Source organism: Lygodium microphyllum, chromosome 20 (genome assembly GCF_053477565.2).
Source record: "Lygodium microphyllum isolate KBCC chromosome 20, Lygodium_microphyllum_v1.1.10, whole genome shotgun sequence".
In the NCBI taxonomy this organism is placed as follows: domain Eukaryota; kingdom Viridiplantae; phylum Streptophyta; class Polypodiopsida; order Schizaeales; family Lygodiaceae; genus Lygodium; species Lygodium microphyllum.
In genome coordinates, this window is record NC_141154.1 from 38862911 (window position 1) to 38875349 (window position 12439).

A 12439-nucleotide genomic window follows, 5' to 3' on the forward strand; every position below is an offset into this window, starting at 1 on the left:
ATCGGGCTATGTTCAACCCCATGATTAAGGCCTTGTAGTCTGCCATGTTATAAGTAAAAGTGATGCTTAAATATACTCCCGTTTTCATAATGACTCTCACATGCTTAGTGGGCCCTTGTGAAGCTCTGTCAAGATACAGAGTATAGATCCATGCTTCATTGAGAGGCCATGCTATATAGATAAGCCTACTTGTACTTATGGTAGTCAAAGTCGAGCTGTGAGAGAGGGTGTATGACATGTACAATTCCTCCTTTCTCACTAAAATCAATAGGGACACTAATAAGAATCCTATGACAATGGTGGTAGTAGACCTTAATATCCCAAGTAAAAGATCCATCTTGCCACCCAGTAATAAGATAATTGTTACTCTACCAGATCACTCAACCTTGGTGATAACGATGCTCTAAATACGAATGTTCAAGATAAAGAATGATTTTTCCTATTGGCTTGGCACCTACTACAAGTTTACACTAAATCTTGGAAGACCTGCAAAGGTACCAAGTTCGACATCAACCCCTACACAAAATAGGGCTCCAACTTATTAAATTTTACTTTATTTTTAAACTATTTTCCCTATAAATCTACTAAAAGGGATGTAGATCCATACTTTCCTATGTGGACAATCTTATAAGGGCCATCTCATTTGGATTCTAACTTGCCAGGAAATAACTCATGACGAGCATCATAATATAGGACCAATTGATCCTTCACAAATTTATATCTTTTAGCACAAAGGTCATGAAGCACTTTCATCCTCTTCTTCCCTACCTCTTAATGTAACAAAGTCTGCCAATTGAATCTTATCAAGTTGTGCTAAGGAGGTCAGCCTTTCTTGCTATCCTTCCTCTTCACCCAAAAAATGGTTCAATGCAAACCTCACAGTGGGTAACTCAATCTCCAAGGGCAAGACACACTCTTTCCCATATACCAACTTAAATTAGGTGTGGCCTATCGCTCTCTTGAATGTAGTATTATAAGCCCAAACATCCACATAAATTTTCTTATCCCAGTCGCGCTTACCCTCATATACACTCTTGGCGCCCCCCCCCCCCCCATCTCGTGATGAATTTTGCTTTGTTCTCTCTTAATAAAGGTTTAAACTAGAACATCTAACTTATCTAGTTCAAGTTTTGGCTTTTTATACTTACCCAAAGTGGTTTCAGCTGGTTGGAGTGGCAAATGACCTTGAAATCACAATCTGATTGGATGAGTGACTTTCTAGCATCAAAATCTATCACCTGGACTTTGTCACATGGTTTTTGGCTTTGGAATCTAGTATTTACTTCATAACACTAAACCTTGCGCAGCATTAAATGGTGGGGGGTCAAACAAACTCCGATTGATGAACAAATACTTGTGTTGGATTCCCAATGTCGAAATGCATCTAGGAAAACTTCTACTTCTTGGTTTGTAATCATTTCATTTTGCACCAAAAATGCCTCTGTTACGGCTCTTAACCACTTTTGCTCTTGAATTCTGGCTTTAAAATCCACTATCATCCTTATAAATTTTCATTATTTTGGTCCATAAGAGCAATACATCATAATAAAATTAACCCTATTCTTTAAGCCACAATCATCAAATATCATAAAGATACTAATTCCACTTTTTGATATCATGAAGAATGGCTAGTGTTTCTGGATTACAAACATTCACTTGCATCTCATTGTCACTTAATTTGCAGCTCTAAAAGGCTATAATACCTAGACCTTAGAGTAGGCCTACACAAATATCTCTTCCACTTGTATCACATTGGATAATGATCTCCTTTAGAGAATTTTAGATAAGCTAATATGGGGGCTAAAGACAATTCATTAGGCTCTTTAAAGCTCTTGGCTAAAAGAATGCTTGTAAGAAACTAGAAAGAGATTTATATTTCTAATCTATTTGGAAAATAGTGCCATGTCACATTGACATAGGTAAAAATATGTAAGAGATATAATTTTTCATTATTCAATTATACACAAAACAATCTCTTCATATCTCCAACTTCTACAAGCTTTCATGGCTTCTTTCACCATGTCAGTCTTTCTCTCACCTATTTTCTCTCTCATCTACACTCCTCTCTCCTCCCCAATCTCCTTCATGGAAAGTGGTAATAGAGATTTGGTCTTTGGTCCCATTTAGTCATAGCCTAACCAGACTTTAATACAAGGTCACACAAGTACAAGTGATTCAGATCTTGAAGGAAATTCATGGTGGAGAGACAAAAGGTTCTTCGAGTGAAGAAGACAACTTAGTTAGAGGCTATTTATGGAGGCAAAGTTGGAGGAAACATGGAAAAATTAGCAAGTTTTCATCAAGATATAGGCTATTTTAAATGTGTTTTAGTAAAAGAAGAGGTCATTGGAGTTATTCATGGCTAAAGTCTCTATTACTTTTTGGAAAAGGCTTTGTCTCTCTTCTTCCTATTAGGCCTATTTCAAGCTTCCATGGTGGATAGCCCTTGAATCTCATTACTTACTTAGTAGAACCATAATCTCTTTCTAAAACCGGGGACATGCATTCTTTGAAGTTTGCTCAACACATAGACAACACTTGTGACCAACATTAATAGTAGTGTGAGATCTAGTTTATGCTTGGAATTCGCCATGCATTTTGCATTGATTTTCCTACTCTTATAGCTCCATCTCGAGCAAAGATCATCACACTAATGGTGCTTGTCAAGGCTTCCAACAATCATCTATTGTATATTGCTTAAGTATTTGACCTTTCTTCTTCAATCTTTGAAGCTTCTTTTCTTTGAAAACCCTAAATCATAGGAAAGTAGCCCTAGCCAACAACCTGAGGCTCTCATATTCTTTAAGATTTATCATTCCCTGGCCTTTAACCTTTCTCTACATTGGTTCTACTCTAAGAATGCACCAAGATTGCATGCGCTAAAGAGGATTCAAGCATCAAAGGGCATTATGGACCAACATTTTGAAGGTTTTATGTTTCAACCTCAAATTTTTTTTCAATGAGCTTTCAAAAGGATTGAATACTCTTTTATTGCAAGGCCTTTAAACTCTACAAGCATTGGGAGTTACCGATTAATGGACATTGAAGATGAGCATTATGAAGTTATTTGGGGCATTTATTCCAACTTGATAGCTGAAATTTCATTCATATTGGTTCATCAATCTTTGAAAGAAGTAATCCACTAATCTAATCGCTAAAATCTCTCTATAACATGCTTGATTAAGAAGCCCTCAGTGGCATGATTCTAGTGCCCCATGAAGAGATAATCATAAGTGATGCCTCCCAATAGTCTTTAGAATAACATGATTTTTTCCACCTAGATTCACTTGATTCCACCTCACAATGGAAGTTTCTAACTATAGCCCATAAGGATTGACCTGAATCCAGGTTTCTAATTTGATACTAAGATCATCTAATAGCTTAACTAGCATTTCTCTTTGAGCCATTATATTGGCAAGTCAACTCAAATCAATGCAAATCAATGCCACAATTGGTTCATAGTGCATGAGAAGCAAGCGAGAGTGATAGGCATCAACCCCTCTACCCATAAGGGATAGTCTCAACTTTGGTCTCCTAAAATGGCATTGATCAAATCCTAAGGATACACAATAGATGGTTAATCATTTGGCCTTTTCCTAATTATAGCACCTTGAAAGAAAACTCTCAACTCGCCAAGACCACTCATCCATAGGATGGACCCATTTGGGGTCTCGCCCTCTCGCTTCCCTCGAGGGTGTGTTTTAGTTATCTAATTATCCTAACACATTTACTTTGGTATGCAAAGATAGCTTCCTTGATTAGCCAATAAATATTGGTTCCTTCACATATAATCTATTGTCACAAAAAAAGACAATATCAAACATTCCTTTGAAAGTAGTTGCGAAACAATGCATTTATCTTGTGCCTTCTCTAAGGTGCAATGATAACTTGGTATTCTATTCTCTAATTTGGGACTCCTATCCAAATCTCATAGCACACAATCCACTAATCCACCCTTATCTAGCATCAAGCCCTTCTAGTAAGTCCATCCTAGGCTCATAAGGGTTAGGGCGGTCTTTGACAAACTTGAGGGATTTATGGCCAGAGCCCCCATGGCACCTTTGTTGTCTCCTGGCCTAATGTTGTCCTTCAATGAAGAGACCTCTCACATTTGGGGTTGGTCCTAACCTCTACTGTGATCAAACTAGCCCCTTATTGAAGACTTCCTGCCACTAACCTTGGAGAAGGTTTAGTGCATAACTATAAATCCGCCCAATAGGGCACAAGAGCTTTTGTATAAATACACAAGCAAGGCAATCATCCTATCATCAACAACTAGAAAAGCATTCATTTTTTCTAACAATTGATTTGAATATTGGATAAAAATTAGCATTTTCTCAAAAGATAACTTCATCAACCCAAAACAATGTCCTTCAAATACTTTGCAAAAGAAAGTACAATCCATAACTTAATGTTTCTTAGCATGCGGTCACAAAATGATACATACTATTGTCCTACTACTCAAGTAATATAATAAATAATAGGTCTCTAGTCTTTTCATTGCATCACAAGCTATTTCCCAAGCTGATTCAACACTTGATGCACAACTCAACCGTAGCTTTCTTCATATCACATAAAGCTTTCCCCTTAGAAAGGTGCAACTATTAACCATGCATTGTCACTATCTTATGGCATCATAGAATATCTACCTTTGTGTCTAGTTTGACCTAGGAATGAATAGATCCCTTGTAGACTCATCCTCAAAAACTTGCAACCTATGGATGCAATGCGATGACACTTGCAATTGAGAAATACTCATTGGTTATCAACTCTCTTTAGTTATCAAAAGGGACATAAGACCAAATCCAACTCCTAGCAATGTCATGTTTAGATATCGTACCTTCATCAAGGTGCAATTTACTTCTCATGGAAATTACAGGTCTTATTTATAGCCTAGTAGGTGCATACTAGTAGGTCAAATTCATTATCTTATAAGTCTTCATATGAGTGATACTTTGGATAACTATCATTAATTATATGAGTCTATCTTATTACCTTTGTAAGAAGATTTCTCTACTTTAAGAAAAAACAATACTTTTACTACAAATACTTCAGGAACTCTTCTATCAAAGTACATGCCTTATGTATACATCAACAACCTTTTTCTAATAAGAGATTCATTTGTAATAGTAGGGATATGCAAGGCTCAAAACACGAGTAAAATAGTTAGCATAGCTGTAGATTTGTGCTCCCAATCTAGGATTCTCTTCTTAGGTGACATTCCTTGCTCTTTGCTTTAGCACATTCATCACTCAATTGTTCCTTGTGTGAGATGTTTCAAAAGTCATGATAACTCGAAGAATTTGCATGATAATACATTAAAGCATGTCAAAAGAGGATTTTCATAGTTGAGCTACTCTCCCCCTTTTAAAAGAATTGATGAGAGCAAGCCTTGCTCCCCTCCTCTTATTAACAAATATCCCTCTTAGTTTCTCTTTCTTCCTTGTTGCTATCTCTCCCTCTATCCACCTCCCTTCCCTTCCCTATATCCTTCTATCTCTACCTTGTCTATTTCTTTCTCATTATCTCTACCATTCTCTCTCTATCTCTTCTTTCTCTCCCTCCATCCCTCCCTCCCTGTGTGTGTGTGTGTGTGTGTGTGTGTGGAACCACGTTGCATAGATCGTTCTTTCACCATAGCTACCCTTTCCTACCAAGGGGGAGGAGAATCATTGTATATCTGGAAAGGTCCCATGGGTCATAATTTGGCCTTCCGTGGACGATAATAAACTATACTCTTCTCTCTCTCTCTCTCTCTCTCTCTCTCTCTCTCTCTCTCTCTCTCTAACTCTAACTCTTCTATATGTATATATATATCTCTCTTTCTCCCCCACGTTTTATCCCACTGAAGGAAAACAATGACCATGCCCTGCTTTAGATTATTGAGGCTTTATATAGCCTTTAGAAAATAGTCCCTCCCCCCTCATCAACAATGAATGTTCTCTTCCTCTCTCTTGCGTGTCGTCTCATTGAGTTACCCTCTCTCTCTTATGGACTTTGAAGCCATTGTAGGACATACAATTGTGTGGTTGTAAGACAATGATCTACTTGAGTCCAGGGGAGGTCACACATTCGAGGTGGTGAGGGTGGCATGACTGTAGTGAAGCATGAGTTGGTGGCAATAGCCTATAGGCAAGAAGTAAGTTTTTTAACATTTAAGTTCTTGAGCCTCAGTTAATCCCCCCCTCCCCCAATCCCCATTCATATGCTGCATGGGGACATTGCACTCTCTTAGTCCAATTGTTGAAGCTTTATCCACTTGTTGATAAGAGATTGTGGTATTCATAGGCTTCTAATGCACTAAGAGAGATGCATCTTTTAGATTGATATAACATGCTTCAACATGCACTTTCAGGAATGCTAAGGCCAAGAATTATAACATAATTCTCATTGAAGATGTTGATGAAGAATAACTTGAGGATAAAACTAGACATGCTAAAATTGAAGATCATGATGAGGACATTGAGCAAGATCAATTATATGACCCATTAGATGGTTTTCCTTTTGACCCAGATGGGAATCTACCATTTGATCTGGGTGGGACTGATCTACACATTGTTGCCACTACACTTTCATCTATCTCTATGGATTCTTGGAAAAGCTCTAGGAGTCCCAATACACTTCATATGCATGGTACCATCCATGAAAGATGTTTTCATTTTGATAAAGAGTGATAGTACTCATAGTTTTATAAATAAGTCAATAGTTGATAGGTTGAAATGTCTTCCCATAGATTTACAATAGCCCATTAAGGTGCAAGTAGCCGATGGTGAAGAAGAAATTAGCACCCAAATGCATTCACAAGTTTGCATACAATGGGTTGAAAATCATGGGGCCAAAGTAAACTTGATTTCTTTAGAAATGGGGCTTATAGATTTGGTACTAGGGTGTGATTGACTAATGATATTGGGAAATATTACTGTGGATTTTTTGCAATTGTACATGGAGTTTTTCATTGATGGACAATCTATCCATGTACATGGAATCCATATCAAATGTAATTTTCACTTTATTACTACAAAAAGTAGTTCAAGAAGGAGTTCAAGTAGTGCTCTCAAATGATTGTATTACACATGAATAAAGAGGTATTAGATCAGTCCAAAGATTTAGTGAATAGTTCTGCATTGAAGACTCTTCTTGGAGAAGTATAGGGTTGTGTTTCATCTGCCTATAACACTAACTCCCAAGAGAGCAATTGAATCACCATAGTGATTTGGATCCTTACTCCAAGTCCATTAATAAGCCACCCTACAAAGCTATCAAAATGTGAGCATGAAGAGGTTACCGAGAAAACCGAGGAGCTATTAGAGATAGGATTCATTGAACCTATTTATTCACCATATGCTTCACCAATCTTGTTAGTAAAGGAGAAGGATAGATCTTTCAGGATATGCATAGATTATAGCAATCTTAACAAGATCACAGCTAAGAACATGCACCATATTCCTGGAGTGAATGATTTTCTAGATGAGCTCAAGGGAGCTAAGTACTTCACAAATATAGACTTGAGACTAGATTCGCATGAGAGAGTGTGATGAGGTGAAAACAATATTTAGGACTAATTGTTGGATATACCATTTATTGGTTGTGTTTTTTGGCCTAACTAATGCCCCAACCACTTTTTAGAGTCTAATGAACAAGATACTATAGCCATTGCTCTTCAAATTTGTCTTAGTGTTATTTGATCATATGCTTCTTTATTAGAAGCCATTGCATAATCATCTCTTGCATATGAGGAAGGTATTTGATGTGTTGAGATGCCACAAACTCTTTGCTAAGGAGACCAAGTGTTCTTTTATATAGATAATATTGGAATACTTGGAACATATTGTGAGTGGAAAAGGTATTCTTGTTGATCCTAAAAAGGTGCAGTGTATTAGAGATTGGCCAATATATGCAAACACTACCTCCCTTAGAGGATTTCTTGGTCTATCCTCACTCTATTACAGGTTCATTAAGCATTATGCAACCATTGTAGCCCCTTCGACTAATAGATTAAATAAAAAAACTTTCTTTTGGATATCATTGCAGATAAAAGCATCAATCACTTGAAGGAACTAGTTACTTCTACTAATATTCTAGTATACCCATGCTTCTCTAAGGAGCTTACTATACAATGTGATGCTAGTGGGGCAAAGGTATAGGTATTGTATTATTACATGAGTATGGTCTCATAGCTTTTGAGAGTCATAAGCTTACAAAGAAAGAGATGCCTATGAATGTATATGACCAAGAGATGTTGGCTATAGTCCATACAAGCAAGAAGTGGCACCATTATTTGTATGCCTGTCAATTTACAACCAAGAGGGATCATAGGGTCCTCAATTATTTCCTCACTCAGTAAAATTCAACTTCTAAGTAGCATAGGTGGGTAGCTACACTACAAAATTATGATCTTGACATCACACACACAAGGGGTAAGGATAATATAGTAGCTAATTCTCTTTCTAGAATATGGGCATGCAAAGTTTCATCCATTATTGAGCTTCATAGTGATTAGAAGAAAGAGCTAAATGAAGCTTATCTTTTGGATAAAGAGCTCAGCCATGTATTTCAAAAATTACAATAAGGGATTATGGAGGAAAACTCTCATTTTCAACTTAAGAATGACATCATTTGGTTCAATGCTTGGAATGCCATCCTCTATTCTTCTCACTTCAAGCTGGAAATTATAGAAGACATGCATTCTTTACCCTTGGCTAGATAGTTAGATACCTTCAAAACCTATGTTAAGATTTTCAAGAGTTTTTATCGAAAAGAATTATGTGAAATACTATGTCTCTAAGTGCATCCCATGCTAAGTAAATAAGAACACCACTCATAAGCCAGGTGATTTGTTGCAACACTTATCCATTTCTAAATGAAAGTGGACATACATAACGATGAATTTTATCACAAGCTTACCTACAACTAAGAAGGGATGGAACATTATCTATATAGTGGTGGATATACTTGCCAAGATAGTCCATTTCATTTCCACAAAGATGCAATTTACTACATCACAAGTGGCTAGTCAGTTCATGGAGCACATCTTTAAGTTATATGGATTACCTCAGGTTATTGTATATGACAATGACTCTAAGTTCATAAGTAGCTTTTGGCAAGTGGTATTTAGCTCTATGAGAATTAAGTTGACTCCATCTATAGTCTATCAGAAAGCATCAACTGTTGGGAATAAAGGGCCATTGTGCCCGCCCAGGCAGCCTTCGGGTTTATACCTTTATTGATATACCTATTTGGAAAAACATGAGTGGTACTATCTTTTTTGTACCCACAAAATGAGTCTCCATCTCTCTCCCTCTCTCCCTACATCATTGAATCTATTGAAGCCCCACACTCCATCAATCAGTTCACTTCAAACCAGTACCAGAGCTTGGCATTTCTAAAGCTTGAGAAGCTGGAGCAGTTACTGGGAAAGAGAGCTTTGGGCATTCAGCAAAGCAGTCAAGCTTGTGAAATGATGCTACCAAAATGCACCTCTTTGTCCTTTGGCTCTCCATGCTTCTTGGTAGCTCATAAGTGATCATTACTATTTGGATGCTTAGTTCTCATGCTAAGCATTGATCTTGATCATTGGAGGTGATTGCCGTTAGTTTGGTGGCTGGAAATTTCAGACAGAAAGCTAGAAAATAGGGCAAACATACTCTTCAGTGTTTAAATACTTATGGATTATGCTCATGTAGTGGCTACTTGATGCCTATTGATGTTAAATGGTTGGGGACGTATGCCTCTCATCTGAACATGCTTTTGGGATTGTCTTGAGTCCATCTTTGGCTCAGTTTTTGTAAAGAAATTAGTGGTTGTAATTAACAGCCTGAAATTTGAAGGCATCTCATGTCTTGACTTGACAATGGTCATTGCTCATGTCTGTTTGATGCAAACACATGCCTACTTGATACCAAAACATTGTGGGATGTTATGTCCATGATTAGAGATCATTTTGGTCTGGTTTTAGCAGGGATGTTATGTCCATGATTAGAGATCATTTTGGGCTGGTTTTAGCAGGGATGTTATGTCCATGGTCCCATACTTGATTTTGGGTGTTCTAGATGACATCTTGATGTCTACATTGGATGCCACGTACCTGGAAATTGTTTTGGAGATGTCTTCTGCTTGATCTGGAGCTTGAAAATCTTGCTCTTGGGCTGTGAGAAATTTGTAGACAGCAGGGTCATATCTGCAAGTGGATTTTGACATAGTTGTATGCTTTCAGTGAAGCTTCTAGGTAATCTTTTGGTATTGATATAAAGTGATACACTTGTGTAGTGATTGAATACATATCATGCTTCATTTATGAGCTGAAAATAAATCATTTTCTATAGACATTTGCTGCTATACATAGACATTCTTTGCATGGCAAATTTGTACCTACATTTGTTTGATGCTATTTGGGGATGTATGTATGCATGCTACTGATCTGAAATGCCACTATCATGTTGAAATGTGATCACTAACCAGAACTGAAGGTCTGAAAGTACACTGCAAGTTGGTTTTTTGCATCTCTTCTTGGTCACTTGTTTGACAGATTAGGGTTGTTCTCTTGCCATTTTGAGTTGCAATCATGGCTAGCAACAATGATAGTAGTAACCTGTTGCACATCAAGAAGCGTGAAGGAGCACATAACTTTGTGATTAGGCAAAAGTAGTGCTACAATGTCTTTGTGCAAAAGAAACAGGCAAAGCCTATCAAGATGAAGAGAATACGACCAGTCGATATAGCACAAGTCAACTGGGATGATCTTGATGAGCTTGCTCACTTAACCATTGAATTTTCAGTTTGTGATGCTTTGTTGTTTAACATAGAGGTTTTGGACTCTGCCTATGCTATGTGGATGAGACTTGAATAGTTGTATTCTCAAAAGAGTGCTACAAGTAAAGTTTATTGGTTGAAGAAGCTAATGGATCTCTGCATGATAGAGGGTATTGCCATGTTTGTACACCTTAATGAGTTTAATTTCATTTTTAGCCAATTGGCTGCCTAATATTGATGATAGAGTTCAAGGCTACTTTCTTGTTATGTACTTTACCTGAAAGCTAGGATACTTTCAAGACAACCATGAGCAACTCAAAAGCTATGCTGATGTACTCTGATGTAGAAATTTATCTACTTATGGAAGAGATGAATTGGCATAACAATGCATCCAACAAGTCTTCCAGTGCTTTGAATACTAGAGGCAGATCTCAGTAGAAGGGAAAATCTGACACTGAAGGACATAGCAAATCTCATGGGAAAGATGTAGAGTGCCATTATTGTGGCAAGAAGGGTCACTTCAAGTGTGACTTCTACAAATGGAAGAAAGAGAAAGGAAAAGGTAAGAAGACTCTAACAATAGTAAGGATGAGAAAAAGGACAATCAGCCACCAAAGAAGAGTAGTGTCAAGATAGTGAATGTAGTCAACCATGAGAGTGATAGGGGTAATGATGTACTTTTTGTCTCTTCTTGCTTTAGTGCATATGCTTTGGTAGTAGATGCAGATGATTACGTGTATAGTTGGATCTTGGACTCACTGTGAGTGGTGTCTTGATTACACTAGGAATATACATGGTATTGTCCACTTGGGAGACAACTATGCATGTGATATTGCAAGCATTGGCAATGTGTAGCTACAGTTTCAATATGGTTCAATCTTTACTCTTCAGAATGTCAGGCATGTACCCAAACTTAAGAAGAGATTGATTAGCATAGGACAGCTAGATGATGATGGTCTTCATTCCACCTTTGGTTATGGGAAATGGAAGATTTGTAAACAATCTAGGGTTATTTCTAGAGGGTCAAAGAGTGATATTGTGTACCTATTACATGTATCTAGTGTGCGTGACCATATTGTAGCATCCAAGTGTTTCTTTGTGGCATGGAGAGTTGGGACACATGAGTCAAACTAGAATGAAAGTGCTTTCTCATTTGAGTTATTTGCCTTATTTGTGGTATGTTGATTTTGACCACTATGATCATTATATCTATGGTAAGCATACTCAGACTTCACATGAAAAATCATTTTCATTAAAAAAATTTCCTTTAGAGTTGGCACATTCAGATGTATGACAGATGCCAGGGTTGTCTCTAGGGGGAAAGGAGTACTTTATCACTTTTGTGGATGATGCTACATGCAAAGTCTCATTGTATCATATCCGTTGTAAGGACAAGGCTTTGGATATTCAAGAAATCCCTCGCATTGTTTGAGAATATTACTGGTAAGACATTGAAATGTCTTCACTCTAACAATGGTGGGGGATATGTGTCTAAAGCCTTTCAGGACTTTTGTGACAGTAAAGGGATAAAGAGGGAGCTCAATGCCCCTCATAATCCACCCCAAAATGGAGTTACAGAGCATACGAATCGGTTTAGGATAAGGTCTGCACTATGCTATCTCATGCTGCATTACCCCATGGCTTTTGGGCAAAGGCTATTATGACAGTAGTTTACTTGTACCAAGCAGGT